Source organism: Idiotropiscis lumnitzeri, unplaced genomic scaffold, assembly GCF_059441095.1.
Source record: "Idiotropiscis lumnitzeri isolate Australia: NSW breed Sydney's pygmy pipehorse unplaced genomic scaffold, RoL_Ilum_1.0 HiC_scaffold_109, whole genome shotgun sequence".
Classification (NCBI taxonomy): Eukaryota; Metazoa; Chordata; class Actinopteri; order Syngnathiformes; family Syngnathidae; genus Idiotropiscis; species Idiotropiscis lumnitzeri.
In genome coordinates this window covers 541,179-548,811 of record NW_028283647.1, presented here as the reverse complement: position 1 = coordinate 548,811, position 7,633 = coordinate 541,179, and positions in this window count along the sequence as shown.

Sequence of the window (7,633 nt, the reverse complement as noted above, 5' to 3'; positions counted from 1 at the left end):
GTTCGACAAGTGACAACAGCCCATGAACGGAGGCGACACCATACGAGAGAACGTCTCAGAGGTGGACGCGATAGCCTAGCACATAGCTAAAGATAAAGCTCCTCTAGTTACGTGGCGCGCACAGGATTTAAACGCTTCATGAAAGCCGTATTTCCCGATATGGACTACATCGGGCCGGGAGCTTAGACATGTCAAGCATTTTGCATCTACATCCGACTTGTGGTCGGGTCGCAACATGGATCCCTGATTGAGCCTAACTGTGCATTACATAGATGACAAGTGGCGACTGCGCAGCAGAGTACTCGAGACGGCACATTTTCCCCGATAATACCCACTTGTTTATTTGGCTTGCATTGACATTTTCTTTCATTTTATTTCGCGTTTTTTTATTTGCCATTATTTACATCATGAGAGCATCTTGGCGCAATCTATTTGCAGAAAAAGATTTCGCAAGAGGTACCCTTTTTCTTTGTGACATTGTTCAAGTCATGCAAAGCAAGCTCAGGGTTCGCGGTTAACCGCTTCCCGATTGCCCGGGGCAAGTGAAATTTGGCCACGGGCAAGGTAAAATTATGGGCAACTTGCCCGACCGGGCAAGCATTTTTTAAAGCAGCCAAATATCTTTAATTTTGACGAAAACGGTGGTGTGATCTGTTTGTGTGCACTGTATGGTGATGGTTTAACCCAGACAACCCCTTATGTTTTGGTATGGTCCATTGGCCTTATCGGGGGTAATGGGCGGGCGCTACGGGGATCAGTTAGTTCAGTGAATGTCGAGTTAAAGTGGACGTCAATAAATCCCGCAGTATTGGAACTCGCTGTCGTAGCATCCTCATTTGAAGTTTGAAAAACACAACAAAAACCTACGATATTTTGGCCGAAAATTGACAGCCGGAAGTTTTCTTACCTTCTGCGCATGTTTACGAGTGGCGACGAGTTCGTTCAAATCCGAACATTTCGGATTCCTCTGACATGACTAAAATAGCTCGAATATTTTTAAGTAGACAATTCAGTTGTGAGTAAGGAAGGGAGTAATATTTGATTATTGGCTGTTAATTCATTAGCTCCATGATGTGACCTGACATAGTGTCAGTGACTGTGTTCTGTTTATGCTATGAAACTTATGGAGGCAGCACCACAGGCACTGGTCTTAAAGGAATACACAAATTTGCCACACTCATAATTTACTCATGTGATTCCTCAATTAATACGCTCTCCTGGACTTAAAATTGATCATCTGGATTGCTGTAATATCATTTTCCCAATTTAACATGCAGATTTGTTAATTATTAAAACTACAATTAACATTTTCAATAACTGCACAGGATGATACATTTGCTCTTGTGAGTAGGGTTTCATGGTTGATGATGAAAACAAGATTAATTTATGCTTATCAGATTATATGTTTATTTACATTTGTGGCGCACATTTTACAACCATAAACATTTTATTCTTAGAGAAAAAAAATTGTCACTTGCCCAAGTCGGGCAAGTAATTTGGCCACTCGGGCAAGGCAAATTTTAGTGGCACTTGCCCTATGGGCAAGCAGTTTTTAAAGTTAACCGCGAACCCTGCAAGCTATTTGGAATGTTCATACAAATGATTTTTGTACTTTTATTTTTCATTGAAAGTAAAGTGTACCAGTTGGTCAATAAAAAAAACAGTCAATATGCAATTCCTGCATTTATTTTGATTTTAGTCCACGTGGGAATTTATTGTGCATTTATCGTTATCGAGGTAAAATTGCTCGATTTCTCGCGATATTGATTTGAGGTCATATCGCCCAGCCCTTCTACAGCATGTATACAGTGTGAGACGTGTTGTGTTCACTTGCTCCAAGGCAATTGTTTTTAAGTGTATACCACATATCCAACGAATTGTGTAATTTGTATGGCGGGGTGTACACATGCGTTGCAAAAACACATGCACACACTGTCACTCACGCACTTCCGTATATAGTTTATTTCAGCACCTTTTGTCATGCTGTTTTTATTTTATAGAAGGAAAGCATTATTTTGATGTCTGAGCTGTCACAAAAGAAAAAATAGAACTGTTGAAGTCAAGTCAAGCTTGTGCTTGAAATGTTTGTTCTTAGTTTCTCAGTTTTTCGTGAGCAATGGGAATTCAGTTATATTCAAACGCTGTCAGGTAAAGGCTCCATATTTTTATAGCATTATAGCACACTATTCTGTGGGCGCTAGAATTGAAGGGTTTGCGTTAGTAAAAATAGGTGGGATTAAATGAGCTGAAGTGTATCTCTTGAGTGCTCCTTAAATATTTGCCTGTGTTGGTATATTTTATTTTGGTCGTGTCATGTTTATTCTTACGCTGAAAGAGACATGAGGTGTTCGAAAAAAATAAATGATTTTTTTTTTTCCCGGTCAAAACTACCAATGGTGTCTGTTTTTTTTCCCTCCGTGAAATGTACGAGTTATCACTTTGACGCGCATGATGTCACGTGGCTGGAGGACTGGAAACTTGCACGAACAACATTTACGTTGAAATGTAACAATGACACATATATCGACATCTAACAAACATGCATGGGCATCTAACATTGACACTTACATTGACGTCTATAACATAAACCATTACAATCACATCTAACAAACACGGACATCTAACAGACACATCGACATCCATCATAAACATTTACATAGACATCGACATCTAACCAACCTCTACATAGACATCTTACACACATCGACATCTAACAAACATTTACATAGACATCTAACATAAACACATCTAATATAGACACATAGATTGACATCTAACATCGACACATTGAGATCTAACATAGACATACATTGACATCTAACATAGACTGTTACATCGACAACTAACATCGACACAAGGCTTTGTCAAATGACACGTCATGACGACATATACAGAGACACAAGGCACAACAGCATATTTTTGGTACAAATTGAACCCGATATGTTAGCTACCTCGTTCGACTTAAAGGGTTAGCGAACTTGTTATGGTGGTTGAGGCGTGGTGGCTACCCAGCTCGTGTAGTGTATATTAAACTTAAGTTAATAATTTATGACCAGTAAACACGGATGTTGTAACGCAAAACAATGTTCAAATGTTAGTTTTTTTTCAACACATTTCATGAGAAAAAGCTCTACTTGTCTGTGAGAAATGTATGTTGTAGACCCATTATATAACACAATATTACACAATTTTACATTGGAATTTCATTTAATAAAACATTGACAATTATCTTTACAAACACTGTGTATGATTCATCTTTTCATTTGTTGTTCAATGAGCAAAACAGTGGCGATCAAAACAGTGCAAATTAAATGACATTTTATAGGTATCTGGTTGCAATACAGTGAACCCTCGCTACTTCGCGGTTCACCTTTCGCGGGTTCAGTGCTTCGCGGGTCTAAAAAATATTCGGGGGCATTGTAGTTTCGCCGAGCGGCACGACGGGGCGCTGGAGTGGTTAGACGGCTGGCGTCCGCCGAAGAAGAACGTGGGCGAAGAGGAGAGTGGACAAAGAAGAGCACGTTCCCCCGGGCACGATTTGGGGCGACGTTTCGCGCGGTTCGGACCGTACCAGAGCTCCGGCCAGCGTGCGTGGCAGTTAAGCCGAAGAGGAACAACTTCCGCCCGGGCACTAGCGGGGCGACATTTCGCTCCGTTCGGGACCGTGCGAGAGCTCCGGAGGAGACCGGCCGGCGTGCGTGGTTGTTAAGCCGAAGAGGAACACCTTCCGCCCGGGCATGAGCGGAGCGCGAGGCTGTCAGTTATGAATGAATAAATGAATAAATAAATGAAGAATGCCAGGGCACACCGGACGGCGTACCAGCAGGTAAAAGTCGAAGTAATTAAATAAATACAAAAAGAAGTAATTGAATAAATACAAAAATAATGGCTGGGGAATAAAAAAATGTTTTAATAATTTTTTTTTTTTGTTATAACATGAATTTCACCCTCTCTCTCTCTACCCGTATATATATATATATATATATATATATATATATATATATTATTTTATTTATTTATTTTTTTAAGCATTTTTGAAGGTGCGCCGCTACTTCGCACTTTTTTTTAAAAGCATTTTTGAAGGTGCGCCGCTACTTCGCACTTTTTTTTTTTTAAGCATTTTTGAAGGTGCGCCGCTACTTCGCGGATTTTCAGTTTTCGCGGGTGGTCTCGGTCCCCATTAACCGCGATAACCGAGGGTTCACTGTAGTAAGTTACATTCTAATTTACATTGACAGGTAATGGAAATGACTACTGGTAACCTCAATTGAACTGTATTTCAGTCAGAATGCCTCAAACATCATAAAAAAATAAAACGTTGAGTATTATTTCTCCTTCAAAATGTCAGAAGAAATACTCTATAATGGCCTGACGACATTAACATAGCTTATAGTATATAGCAGGGGTGGGAAAACTTTTTTATTGGCGGGCCACAATGGGTTCTAAAATTTGACAGAGGGGCTGGACCAGGAGCAGATGGATGGAGTGTTTTGGTAACCTCATCTCATCTGAGAAAAAAAATACATTTAATTTTAAATGAAAGTGAACAAAAGCTTGTCTTTGAAAAACCACACTATTTTGAAAATAAAACATTAACAAGGTTTTTTTTTTTTTTTTTCAAATTCGGCGGGCCGGATTAAAACGTTTACCGGGCCGCATGTGGCCCCCGGGCCGTAGTTTTCTTACGGCGGTATATAGCATAGCGGCATAGGTTCCCTCGTCAACATCAAGTGAGTTACCCTCTTACCAAGACCAAAATACGGGGCTCTCCATCTCCCGGTCACTTCTCCAGACCCCAACAGTCACCCTCGTTGCGAGAACTTGGAGATTCGATGTTTATTTTTTTTCGCTTCTTCAACTTCGTGTCTGATTCTTTTCTCTTCTCTGGCTCCAGGATTCCGCTGTCAATCAGATGACGATTGAGGCGGGACTTCCGGTTCAAAGTCACCCTCAGAGTTTGCAACCATTTGAGATGGCTTCTGTGGTAATAACAACTGTCATAGGTGCAATTTGCTCTATAAAGCATTAAAAAAATAATAATAATAATAAATTACAAAAAATAGTCAAGTACAGCACTCGTCTCATAAACTAGGTAAGAATTTAGCGTTACTAACGTTGCTACACTATAAAGAGTGTTTTACTGACTAGCTAAACCCAGTTTGCTTAAACTGATCGTACACTGGACGAAATCTTACCGTTGTCTTTTTACAAATGGATTATGAAATTGTTGCAGAAATTGTTTTGCTGTGACGGAGGGCAAGTTTTATAAGGTTCGTTCATCGGGAAGGTTTTATATTAGACGAGGATGGTCTTGTTCTTCGGATTTTTTTTTTATTTATAAAAGGCCGAGCATTTGTATTTGCGCTCAGACTGTGTTGCACAGTGCACACGAACCAAAAGCTCTAAAGAAAACACAATACCCGATCCAAACGGAGGGACGTGTTATCTTTATCTTCCACACCGCCTATCTTGTACTGGCTTGCGGGGAGGTGCTGCCGCCTATCCCGTCTGACTTTGGGCGAAATGCGGGAGGGACGACCTGAACAGAGAAATACAAAAAGAAGCAGTACAGCGTCAGTGTAACTCCTTACGGGATAATATCCTCGTCGCATAAACAAGGTAAGAATTTCACGGTATGCATTTTGGTGAACTATAAAGCGTGCTTTACTGACTGGAGCGACGTCGAGTTAGCCTAAATGTATCGTGCATTGGACTAAATCTAGCAAGTTAGAATTATACGATTTGTTCTTCGGGAAGGTTTTATATTAGAGGAGGAATTAAGATCTTGCCCTTCGGACATTTTTTGTGATAAAAGGCCGAGCATTTGCATTTGCGCACAGTATTAGTCCACGAAACAAGAAATACCCATGTACAAATAACTTGCAATTATAATAGTTGGAGCTGTAACAAAGTGTTTTTCATACGGTGTTGTATAAATTAGCAGGAAATTAGAACACAAATTAAAACACGTACAGTAGATACAAGAAGAACAACGACAGTCACATGTTGAGTCGAAAGCTAAAGAATAAAAATGTGTCTTCAAAACGTTTTAAAAGTGGACAGAGAGGGGGCTTGCCTAACATTCAATGGAGAGTCAGGGAATGGACTCCGAGTGCAAGTTTCAGGCCATCTATCTCAAGAAAGAGCTTCTGATGCACCTCAAACGGGTACTGCAAATTTAGTAAGTTCAGCGCATAGTTAATTCCCATGAGCAGGAGACTGGCAACATTTCCACAACCTCATTTTCTTAAGCAACAATGGAAACAGAGGCATGGGATGTGTCTTCTTGTCCCTCACTTGCTTGGAAGACATAGAGTACGTGTGTCAAACTCAAGGCCCGGGGCCAGATCTGGCCCACAACCTAATTTTATGTTGCCCGCAAAGGGCAAATCATCTGCATCAACTTCCTGTTTCTAGCATATTTTCTTCACAACAACACTGAGATATGAGATATTGCCAATTATTTGTTACCAATCCTCCCCTTTTAAAATAAATTGAAAAATTGTTGAACAATTACTTACTAGCTTCTGATTTCAAAACTGGCTTTCCAATCAATTTATATGGGTTCACAGTCCCTCTGAGGGAAACCACAACTACGATGTGGCCCGTCCATAAAAATGAGTTTGACACCCCTGACATAGACCTTCAGTACTTGCTTGGCCTGGTCCTCTTTTGCTTGTTCTCTGCTGACTTCCTGAAAGAGCATATACATCCATGGTTAGGTGCATAATGTCCCAAATTTGTGTTTGCTTTTTATAGTTCTGAATATCGCTGTCTTCAGGCAGTATCCAAGAAGCTCCAGAATCTTCACCTTGCAGGAGACTTCCAATGGCACGTTTTTGCAATCATTAACACTGCATCATCCAAAGAGAGCAAACCATTTTCAACATTTGAGATTGGTCAGTAATATTTACAAGTAACACCCACTCGTGTGGATTGACCAATAGATTAGATCTAGAAAAACATGAAATTACTCAAATTATGACAACATGTTTCAGCCGGACACCAGTGATATGTGACAGTATTTGCAATCTGCATTACATGTTTATAACAGCATATATGAGAATCAAAAAATAAATAAAAAGGGCAATGAAAACGGAAATTAAAATAGAAACCTCAACCTCAAGGATAGGATTTTTGTCGAAATCTCAAAATCGAAACTTTGGACCTTCTGATTTATTTTGTCAATTACCCGAAAGTAACCTTTGCCAAATGCCAACCCTTTAGCCAGAGCAGGTCACATACTGGCAGCAATTAATTTATTTGAATATTGTGACAAATAAAAATGTTTGCTGCACAGTCTATGAGTTAATTGCAGCTTTAAAAACGTAATACTGTTGTAATTTACCTGGTAGTCCGTGATGAGTTCCTCTGCAGACTGTCCGAGGAATTTCATCAAGGAATGGATTATGCCTTCCAGCTTCAACGTTTTGCTATTTAAAAAGACACAAGATGATTAAGTGTCTTAAATAAATAAAAGCTCACATATGCATTGCTTACATCCCAAAAAGTGCATCTCAACTTTAAATAAAAAAAATAGCAAGATATCCATAAGCTCTAACAGATCTTTTATTGTTTTATTCTGTTAATGCTTATGATGGACTTATCCAAAATAGTTTGATGCAAATTATAT